The 11,433-nt window shown below is 43.0% G+C and overlaps 1 pseudogene; it reads left to right on the forward strand.

The window, feature by feature from the left end:
- Positions 1-366: 366 nt before the first annotated feature.
- Positions 367-7,092, forward strand: LOC149160512 (L-type lectin-domain containing receptor kinase SIT2 pseudogene; annotated as a pseudogene).
- Positions 7,093-11,433: the final 4,341 nt, after the last annotated feature.

Here is an 11,433-nt window from a genome sequence, read left to right on the forward strand (position 1 = left end):
CCCTAGAAAGTACAGTTATCTTTGTTCCAAATGACCTCAAGCTCCTCATGCTCCTCTATGACAGAGAACAAAAATAATTCTGCCATGTGATTAATGAAAAAAATCTGTGAATCTGAATACTGAACTGGTACCTGACGGCCATAGAAAGTACAGTCATCTTTGTTCCAAATGAGCTCATGCTCCTCTATGACAGAGAACAGAAATAATTCTGCCATGTGATTAATGAAAAAATTGTGATTCTGAATACTGAATTGGTGCCTGACCTAGGGAGGCACTAATGGGAAAATTCATATATTGATATCCCCACTGCCCATCCATGTACCTATTATTCCTGAGAATTTAGGATAGCAAAAGGTTCGAGTCGCGATGCTAATTCCATGGCGCAGCCTCGTTCTAATAGCCTTCATCTCCCTCGCCCCACCCCTTTTTCCTGCAAAACTCGTGGAGGATCGTCGACATACCACATTCCTCTTCGACGGATTCAATGGAACGAACTTGATGTTGGAAGCTGATGCTTCAGTTCTCCAATCTGAATCCGTCCTCGCCCTCACAAATCACTCGCATGAGTTCCTGCTCGGCCGAGCGCTGTATGCAATTCCTGTGCAGATGAAAAGCAATGAGACGCTTTCCTCCTTCAGCACTACCTTCGTTTTCTCCATGGTGCCTCCTCTCTCTAACGCAGGGGGAGACGGAATAGCCTTCTTCATGACACCTCACACATCTCCCATGGGTGCTCTGTCCGGTGAGCATATGGGTTTGCTTAACCTCACCAGCAACGGGCAGCCATACAATCATTTATTCGCAGTGGAGTTTGATGCTATCACGAATGTGGAATTCAAAGACCCCGACGGAAACCACGTGGGCGTGGACATCAACAGTCTCATCTCAGTCCAGACCGAGACCGCCGACTATTGGAATGGTGCAGAATTCCATGAACTCAACTTCAGGAGCGGACGGAACATAAAGGCCTGGATCGATTACGATCATCTTCAAAGCCGCCTCAACGTTACCATTACGGTCGCCGGCTTGCCGAGACCGCAGAGGCCGTTGATATCTGTGCAAACCGATTTGCAGAATATTGTGGAAGAGAAGATGTTTGTGGGCTTTTCAGCGGTAACGGGGTTGTTTGTGGAAGACCATTACATTCTCGCGTGGAGCTTCACAACCGAAGGCACGGCGCCGCCCCTCGATGTTTCTCGTCTCCCTTCATTTGCCAACGTATATTTGGAACCTCTGAGCTAGGGATTCATAGCCGGTGTCACTGTGGTTTCTGTGCTTCTCTTCTCGCTCGCGATTGCGGCAGCCATGTTTCTGAGAAGAACAATAAACAACGAAGCGATCGAAGAATGGGAGCAGGATTACTGGCCCCATAGATTCGCATACAAGGAGCTGAGTATCGCCACGCAAGGGTTCAGGAACGAGAACCTTTTGGGGTACGGGCGATTTGGCATGGTTTACAAGGGCGTTCTCCCCAGTAGCGGCCAAGAAGTCGTAGTGAAATGCATAACGACCGAGTTCACGGAAGGAATGAAAGGGTTTGTTGCAGAGATCTCAAGCATGGGGCGCCTACGGCACCGGAACCTGGTTCAACTCTGGGGTTGGTGCCGAAGGCATACACAGCTATTCATCGTTTATGACTACATGCCCAACGGCAGCCTGGATAAATTCATCTACCGGAATCCAACAACAGTCCTGCCGTGGCATCAGCGATACACGATCCTCAAGGGCGTCGCTGCGGGGCTGTTGTATCTGCACGAGCAATGGGAGAAGAGGATTGTCCACAGAGACATCAAGTCGAGCAACGTGCTGTTGGATTCGGAGCTTAACGGACGGCTTGGTGATTTTGGGCTCGCTCGGCTGTATGATCACACTGAGAATCCGGAGACGACACATGTTGTAGGAACGGTGGGGTACATAGCGCATGAGCTGATACAGACGGGGAAGGTAACTCCCAGTTCGGACGTGTTCAGCTTCGGTGTTCTGTTGTTGGAGGTTGCTTGCGGGAGGAGTCCAGTGGATTCGTTGGACGGCTCGGAATGGATAATTTTAGTGGAGTGGGCGTGGGAGCTGTACATGGAGGGGAGGCTGCTGGAGGCATCGTGTCATGCCCCCAAGTCTACCATGTACGTTCTTTTCATTAATACTTGTACATATGGACTACGCCTTAACCGATATAAACATACTTTAACCGTTATCTTATAACCATATGAGAGCATTAATCTTCATAAACCATTCTTAACATTCATATGCAATTAAACCGAATAACAATTGCAACAACAATGTAGAATGGGAGGGGCAACTCCCAAACAAGTTCGCCCGAATAATCAATATATTATGAACCTTCAATAATACATCAATACATAAGTGTGCCGGGCAAAGTCCTCGGCCAACACTTAGATTCTTTTACAATATTACAACAAGGCATGAGAAACCTTCACATACACAATCATGCACCTTTACACATGAGCGGGTACCCACCCGGGTCACCAAGACGCTCATCCAATACTGCAACAAACCGTGTATACAAACTCCCTCAACCGAGACCTCTTCCACATAACCAAGCTCCAAATTATGCGAAGTCCTTCTAACCTTTAAGCGCATGAGGAATGTGCATCACCTAAGAGACCTTCGCACTTTTCTTCTTGTCCTTATGCGAAGGAGAGTGAGTGAAGTATGATGGAGAGAATGAGCTTCATCTCCACTAATATATATGCTCCCTTCCATGTGTTTCAAGGGGGTTGCTTGTCTTATGGCCGACCCCACTTATTAACACATAAGCCCACGCATATATATTAAATTACATTATTTAATTCTTATTAATTCACACATATCCATATATATGTATAAGCCTCCACACGTTATGTTTTATGCGTTCATGAAGAGGGGTGTTCAGCCTTAAGGCTGAACCCCCTTATCCTTCGTTCACGCCCGTAACCACATATTTATGTGTCGGCCCGCCTTATGCAAGTCTTCTCCAACGCATGGTATAAGCCGCCCTTATCCCATCGCATTGTTGACTTAAGCTTCGCATTATGCTCGGCCGCCCGTCCTTCGCATAACCGCAGCTCGTCGCATTGTCGGGTGGTCGCACCCGCTCGTCGGGTGACCGGCCCGCGTCCGCCGTAGAACCGCAGAACCGTCCACCAACTCGTCGCACTGCCGTTCGCTGCTCGAACCACGCCTGCCCATGCTGTAACACACCCGCCTATCGAACCACGCCCGCGTCCATACAACCGTGCTTTCCACCGTGTTGTTCACTGCTCGGGTTTATTCGTCTGTCGGGTGTGGGTCGCCTGCTGCGCGGGTCGCCCATGGGTCACCCATCCAAGTGTCAGAGGTAGCTCGCCCTTGTGCCAAAACGCGCCCATCGCCGTGCCAAAACGTGCTCGACATCGTGCACGGGGCGCCCGCCCTTCGTGCACGCCTGCCCGCGACTCGAGGGCGTCACACTCTCCTCCACCTGAAGTCGTTGTCGTCCTCGACAACATATCATCTCGGTAGCTCTCCACCAAGACTGCATCGACCATGATGTAGACCCCTCCATATAAGGCAAACATCACTGCAACATATATAAGGCCTCGTCTCCATCAAGTCATCTCCATGTGCAAACTGCCCATGTATAAGTGCTACACATCCCGGTCATGTGTCAACACCCATAATCCATGCTCAGGTCCATGAAAACTCCATCCATCACATCTGCCGCATGCTGTCCACGAAGTGTTGGTGTCAATGTGCTAAGTCTGCCATATCTGTCCCAACATCATCATGTGTGTAAAGTGGTTGAGTCTCGGCTCAACTCATGCCCAAGTATATCCACCAAGGCACCATCATCATCATCGTGACCCCATCACCTCAAAGTGTCTCATCGATCCTCCTCATCAAGTCACTCTTCCAAGCCATGTCCTATGCATGTACTTTGGAAGTATGCATCCCATACTACATCAAAGTCACCTGACCTCAGCTCCTCAATGCATCAGACCTCTAAGTCCACCATGTATGATGTCCCAAAAGTCACAACGATCTCATGTCATCATGAACTCCTCCACCAAAGGTCCACCAAGACTATCTCTTGGTCTCGGCCATGAGAAGTCCATCTAAGCATCATCATCACGAGTCTCTTCCATCACAGCTCCTCTACCAAGGTGTCCATCAAGACTATCTCTCGGTCTCGGCGATGAGAAGTCCGCCCAAAGGTGTGCCCTTCAACCTGTCCGTGAGTCATGCCGGGCACTTAGCCAAAGTGGCTAAAGCATGACCCAATCATCCACAACGATCATCAAGTTCCACCCTTGTCATGGGCCCTTGCACCTTCAACCATAAGGTCACAAGTAGCCCCAACAAGTCCCGCAATAGTCGATAATCCTTGCTTCTTCATACAAGGTTCCATCATAGTCATCCATGGCAAGGTCCTCCATAGCATAGGCAAACTGGTTTTGCCTTCCACTGCACACGGTCCATCTACCAAATGCCCAAATGAAACACAAGTATCCATACTTACTTTATCAATATGAGGCTCCTCCATCTGAGTGACCTCACCCATCCATGTCGATAAGCTGCACGATCCTGGTTCAACTTGATCAGCCTCAAGTTCATCCTTCATCGTAGTCATGTCTGCAACATCTTCTTCTACCATGGCTTCCTCTTCCCGGGCTGCACAATTTGCAACTCTACCTTGCTCCATTGTCCAACCGAGTTGAAGAAGTTCTTCTTCAATGTTTTTCTCCAAGGCTTCAAGTTCTTCTCGGATTCGGGGCCTCTCTTCCTTCAACCTTTTCAACCTTTCCAAGGTAAGTAAGAGCTTCCTTCCACCTTCTCCCAAACTTGCCATGCCTTGTACCTTGTCATCATGTGATTCTTCCATGTGAGTGTCCATCCATGCTGCCAAACTGTATGATCCTGGTTCAACTTGATTAAACTCAAGTTCGGCCTCCATCATATCCTCATCATCACATGGTCCTTCCATATGAGTGTCTTCGTCGGTCCATGTCCATGAGCTGCATGATTCGGGCTTAGCTTGATCATCTTCAAGTCTAACCTCCATCATAGTTAAGTCCTCAACATCTTCGGCCATCGTGACTTCCTCTTCTTGGTCTGCAACCTCATCTATTGCCTGACTGATTTGAAGAAGTCCTTCTCGTCCAAGCATCACATCAATGCCATCTGTATTTATCACCACGAAGTCCAGCTGACCCCTACATCTTTCCAACTGTACAGGTACATCTCGTATCATGCCTACTGCCAAGTTCCACGAGGTTATCTCCCAGTTCTCCATAGTAGATATCAGCCCCACTTCTTCTATTAACCGTGCCGATATAAGGTTATATGAGCCACCCGTGTTTGCCAACGCTTGAACATCTTTGCCACAAATCTTCAAGGTTACAAGACCTCGGTTGTTCTCCATGACCTTATCTTCACCTGTCAACTGTCACGAGCAACCTTGCTCACCAGCTCCGACCGAGCTCTGATACCACCTTTACTTCGGTAAAGGTGTGTAGCAGCTTCAACACCTGAACGAGCAACCCTGCTCTGATACCACCTGTCACGCCCCCAAGTCTACGGTAACTTTTTTTCCGTGCCCGGCAGGGTGCGGCACCACCGTGTACGTTCTTTTCGTTAATACTTGTACATATGGACTACGCCTTAACCGATATAAACATGCTTTAACCGTTATCTTATAACCATATGAGAGCATTAATCTTCATAAACAATTCTTAACATTCATATGCAATTAAACCGAATAACAATTGCAACAACAATGTAGAATGGGAGGGGCAACTCCCGAACAAGTTCGCCCGAATAATCAATATATTATGAACCTTCAATAATACATCAATACATAAGTGTGCCAGGCAAAGTCCTCGGCCAACACTTAGATTCTTTTACAATATTACAACAAGGCATGAGAAGCCTTCACATACACAATCATGCACCTTTACACATGAGCGGGTACCCACCCGGGTCACCAAGACGCTCATCCAATACTGCAACAAACCGTGTATACAAACTCCCTCAACCGAGACCTCTTCCACATAACCAAGCTCCAAATTATGCGAAGTCCTTCTAACCTTTAAGCGCATGAGGAATGCGCATCACCTAACAGACCTTCGCACTTTTCTTCTTGTCCTTATGCGAAGGAGAGTGAGCGAAGTATGATGGAGAGGATGAGCTTCATCTCCACTAATATATATGCTCCCTTCCATGTGTTTCAAGGGGGTTGCTTGTCTTATGGCCGACCCCACTTATTAACACATAAGCCCACGCATATATATTAAATTACATTATTTAATTCTTATTAATTCACACATATCCATATATGTGTATAAGCCTCCACACGTTATGTTTTATGCGTTCATGAAGAGGGGTGTTCAGCCTTAAGGCTGAACCCCCTTATCCTTCGTTCATGCCCATAACCACATATTTATGTGTCGGCCCGCCTTATGCAAGTCTTCTCCAACGCATGGTATAAGCCGCCCTTATCCCATCGCATTGTTGACTTAAGCTTTCGCATTATGCTCGGCCGCCCGTCCTTCGCATAACCGCAGCTCGTCGCATTGTCGGGTGGTCGCACCCGCTCGTCGGGTGACCGGCCCGCGTCCGCCGTAGAATCGCAGAACCGTCCACCAACTCGTCGCGCTGCCGTTCGCTGCTTGAACCATGTCTGCCCATGCTGTAACACACCCGCCTATCGAACCACGCCCGCGTCCATACAACCGTGCTGTCCACCGTGTTGTTCACCGCTCGGGTTTTTTGTCTGTCGGGTGTGGGTCGCCCATGGGTCGCCCACTGCATGGGTCGCCCATCCAAGTGTCGGAGGTAGCTCGCCCTTGTGCCAAAACGCGCCCATCGCCGTGCCAAAACGCGCCCGACGTCGTGCACGGGGCGCCCGCCCTTCGTGCACGCCTGCCCGCGACTCGAGGGCGTCACACGTCGGATCCAAAGCTGGCCGCGAAGGGTGGATATGATGAGGCCGAGATGGAGAAGGTGCTGAAATTGGGGTTATTGTGTTCTCATCCAGAGCCTAAGAGCAGGTTGGGCATGCGCCAGGTTTGCCAAATACTGAACGGCGAAGCTCCAGTTCCTTGTGGATGCTAGGATACCTCGAAATTTCGGGATTATCCATTTCCAAGTTGGGAAAGCAGAGGATACTTTTACTTTTTATATAATATTTCATTTTTCCATGCGGGCCCAGCGAGTACACTGCTATTGTTGCTCGTCGATGGTTCAAATCCGGGGAAGAGAGCATGCAGTTGCTCAAGCTATTTCTAGGTATCCCGGGGATTTCGCAGCAATCTGTTGTTACAAAACATAGCTCTGCCCTGTCTACTTGTTCCTACTAAATAGAGTTGAAAGCTCTGAGCGTTGGAATTTGAAATCCAAATTCCTTCCTTAAATTTGAAGGTCATAACGTTTTTTATTGAACATTTTAGTTAATTCTGTGATGAGTAGGCTTCATTTGGAACGGTATGCGATTCATAAATGGACAGTGATAATAATTGCTTTCGAATTCAACTCTCCCGATAATATTATTTTATGATATTTGAAAACTTTGCGGTGGTTCCACCTGTTCCATATATTTCTTTTGGAGATGTTGTTCATATTTTATTGTTTTGGAGGTGGTGTAAATAATTTTGGTTAACCGGAGATTGTTATTTTCCCTCCTATTTTTTTATTTAGTTACACAAAAATAAGTTTATCCACATTACTGATAATGCTCATCCGGTTCTGAAAAAATATTTATTTGATTGATAGGATTTTTTAAATTGTTATTAAATTAAAATTTTATTTTATGGCTAGAAAATATATATCAGTGTAAATATAATTTATGATTTAAAATAAATGTTGGGTATGATTTAAAATTGATTTTCTCTAAAATTTAGACGCAATCTGTATTCATCATAGATTATCAATGGGCTAGTTCATGAGATGAGATTTTGATTGAGGTGGATATTTGTGGCTATCCATCTAATCTAGTGGCTCAAAGCACAATTCTCCATCTTGACAATTTTCTACAATTTTTCAAGCCTTCAACTTCTGGGGTTGTTTTGAGGCCATAAACAACATTTTTTTGATATTGCAGAGCCCATCTATGGTTGCAAGTTCTTGTTTGGGCCTAGTTGAAATCAATGTTTTAAAAATCGAAACTGGTGACCGGATCGGTCCACCTAATGAACCGGGTTACCGACCAGAACCGGTCGAACCAGGACTGGTTAGGTCTAAATGAATCGGTTTTAGAAAAATACATTGAATAATTAATTTTTAATGAAACAAAATTATTTTTAATATTTAAAACCATGATTCCAAGCCAATAGAGACAAAATATGCAAAGTTTGCTCATTTATATACCATGTAAAGGTGAATATATCAAAATGACATCGAGTGCACTACATATCATCGACAAAATAGTAAAATACATAAGCAATGAGGCTCTAAATGACCTATAAAGTCCAAAAACAATGTTGCAAGCTGAGTGTACACATGATCAATCATCAAGTTCATAACCACTACTAGACACAGGATCATCATCAGGAGCTACATAGACATTATTTGGTTCAGAGTCTGAGGATGCCTCAGCCTGATCTGCAACCTCAGTAGCAATGCCACCAATAACAATAGAAGTGGACCTAATGGACCGTTGAATTGATATATGTTGGTTTAAGTTCAAAGAAGTTGCCAAATAGATTTTAGGTTTTGTACTGAAAATTAGAAACTAGTCCTAGAACAGAGATCAACGTAAACCAAAGAAAAATAAATGGCAAGTCATGTTGAAACTTCACACAAATAAATCCAAGTATTGCAAGTAAAATATATTTTTCATATCCATAAGCAAGCCACACAAGTTGAGTTTTCTATCCATGCCATTATATTCAATCATACAGTATTGCATATCAAGTAGTAGTACAAAGTTTTGATGACCATTATGCAAGTACACATTGCATGTTACTATTATATGTACATTTTGAGATTTTCTCCTGTTATTCTGTAATACTGAATACAAAAGCTCCTAACGCTTCTAGAATTTTTAAATCACCGGGCTTCTCCTAAAAGCACTTCATTATTCATAGATTAAGCTTATCAAACAAATGACTTTGCAGTTCATATGTTTTATATATTTTAACACTATAAACTATTGACAAGCATACATCTATCACAAATTGGGCAATAGCTGATATATACCTATCAAACAGATTTTGGCAAGATGACCATAACTTTTTCCACAATTGTTGTTATTGTGGTAGAAAAGAAATTCAGATTTCTGGTCAATTATAGAGAAAGTTATTTGATAGGGATTCTTAGTTATTTTATTTGCATACACGAGTGGCTCCATCCCTTGCAGATTCTAGTTTTTCAGAAGGGACAGAGACCATCCCGAGAGTTTGTCTTCCCTTTGTATATTTGCATATTTGAAATTTTGATGAGCATAAAGGATTTAAGAAGTCATATGTCACAAGACCTCCGTATTGAAGTATTTAAACCTTGCAAATGTTTCCAAAATGAGCATCTCATACTAAAGGTATGCATAGATTTTGTGCAAGGAATAGATTCTTGCATAAATCCAAATTCCACAGTTACATTCTCACATATACACCCACTTTGTCAATCAAAATGGTTTTAAGGCCAATAATGTTGTAAATTGATCTGCCAAATATTCAGATATCATATCAGTCTGCAGTAAGATTTAATTTAAAAAAAGGCCTTCACACCACAGTTAAGTTAAAATTCTTCAGCACACAGTAACTGTCCTAGTCTAATTTCTAATCTACCTACTCAGAAAAAAAAGAGAACTGAAATAAAAACAGAGAACTGAAATCTTCTATCAAAACTGCAATTTGAACGCTACTAGATAATATATACCAAAAGACATTCTACTGATGAAAGTGGCATCAAGTACACAGACCTTAAAGTCGCTACGTGGGTCCTCTGCGGTTGTGGCAGTTAACCGGCCGGTTTAGGATGGAACCAGCCGGTTTGACCACAAATCGGTCGGTTCTGTCCTAAACCGGCCAGTTAGGGCTCAAAACAGGTGAAATGACCTTGCTGACCGGGTTTTTCAACCAGTTCGGACCGGTGGCCTTGCTAATCGACCGGTTTGATCGATTATCGGTTAGGATGACCGGTTTTGAAAACACTGGTCGAAATGTGTACTTCTCCTCTAGACCTTTATAATAAGCCGCCAAGGATGCCAAACAAAAATAATGTGTATTTCTCATCTAGACCTTTCTAATAGGCCACCAAGGATGCCACACAAAAATCATAGATAAAAGTTATGACTTTGAGAATTTGACTTACCAACCAACCACATCGTGGCCCACAAATATCTTCGAATTTCACCTCCTAGGATTAGGTTTTTTAATGTGTAGGGTTCACTGATTGCTATCTTATGTTTAGAAAGGTCTTTTAGCTACCACCATTCGAACGAGTTTGTTTCATTTCAAATTTTTATAATTTCAATCCATTCCAATTATTAATAGAAGTCAAAATTTACCATATTGTATTTCATTTGGTTTCATTTATAAATGCATATCTAGTTTTCCTTCAATAATGATAATGAGTCTATTTGTATTTGCAGATGAGAGTTAATGATAATTATCTCCATTACTAATTTAACAAAAAAAAACTAGGATATATATTTTCACTATTAAAAAAAATATAATAAATACATTTTCTTATTATTATAAACCTATTTTTAATTAAATTCATTTTACCTATATGACTTAAGTGCACCCACCTACCTACCAACCACTAACATCATTTTTTTTGTAAATGTTTCCATGAAAATATTGTACTTCATTTCTGCAAAGATATAGATTATTTATTAAACACAAACTTGGATGATTATCTATTAAACACAACCTTGGACTTCCTATAATCCTATGGAAGTGCTTTAGGATGTTGTCATAAAAACCATCCATCATCTTGGAAACATTTTTAAAAGTTCGTTGGTCAATATATTTTTAAAGATAGTATATCTTTCAAGTTTGAGAGCATTATATTTCGCACTTGTATTTAGTGAGACTTTTTGAAAGCTTTTCCGATGGGATTTTTTGGTCTAATTTCTCTAAGATCCAGCAAAAATTTATTGAAATCACAAGCTTGATTAGTAACCCGTGCACAATCGATGTGCCCTAGAGGTTTTTAAGGGTGCTGAATCCATATTGAAATCACAAGCTTAATGAGTAACCCGTGCACAGTCAATGTGCCCTATAGGTTTTTGAGGGCGCTGAATCTATATATACAGTAAAAAAATCATTTTAAATAACACAAATCAAGATTTCATGTCATTTTTCTTCCACAGGACTCCAACACTAGAAAGTCCAAAAATCCGCACTAAAGACAACTCCTTATATTTCAAGTCTCATTATTTGAAAAATTGAGAGTTTGAAATTCAAATTGTTTATGTAAAATTTTAAGTTTTAGATGGTTGTTTTTTCATAT

Source organism: Pinus tabuliformis, chromosome 5_2 (genome assembly GCF_031772625.1).
Source record: "Pinus tabuliformis cultivar Carrire ecotype Pingquan chromosome 5_2, CPIR1, whole genome shotgun sequence".
NCBI lineage: Eukaryota > Viridiplantae > Streptophyta > Pinopsida > Pinales > Pinaceae > Pinus > Pinus tabuliformis.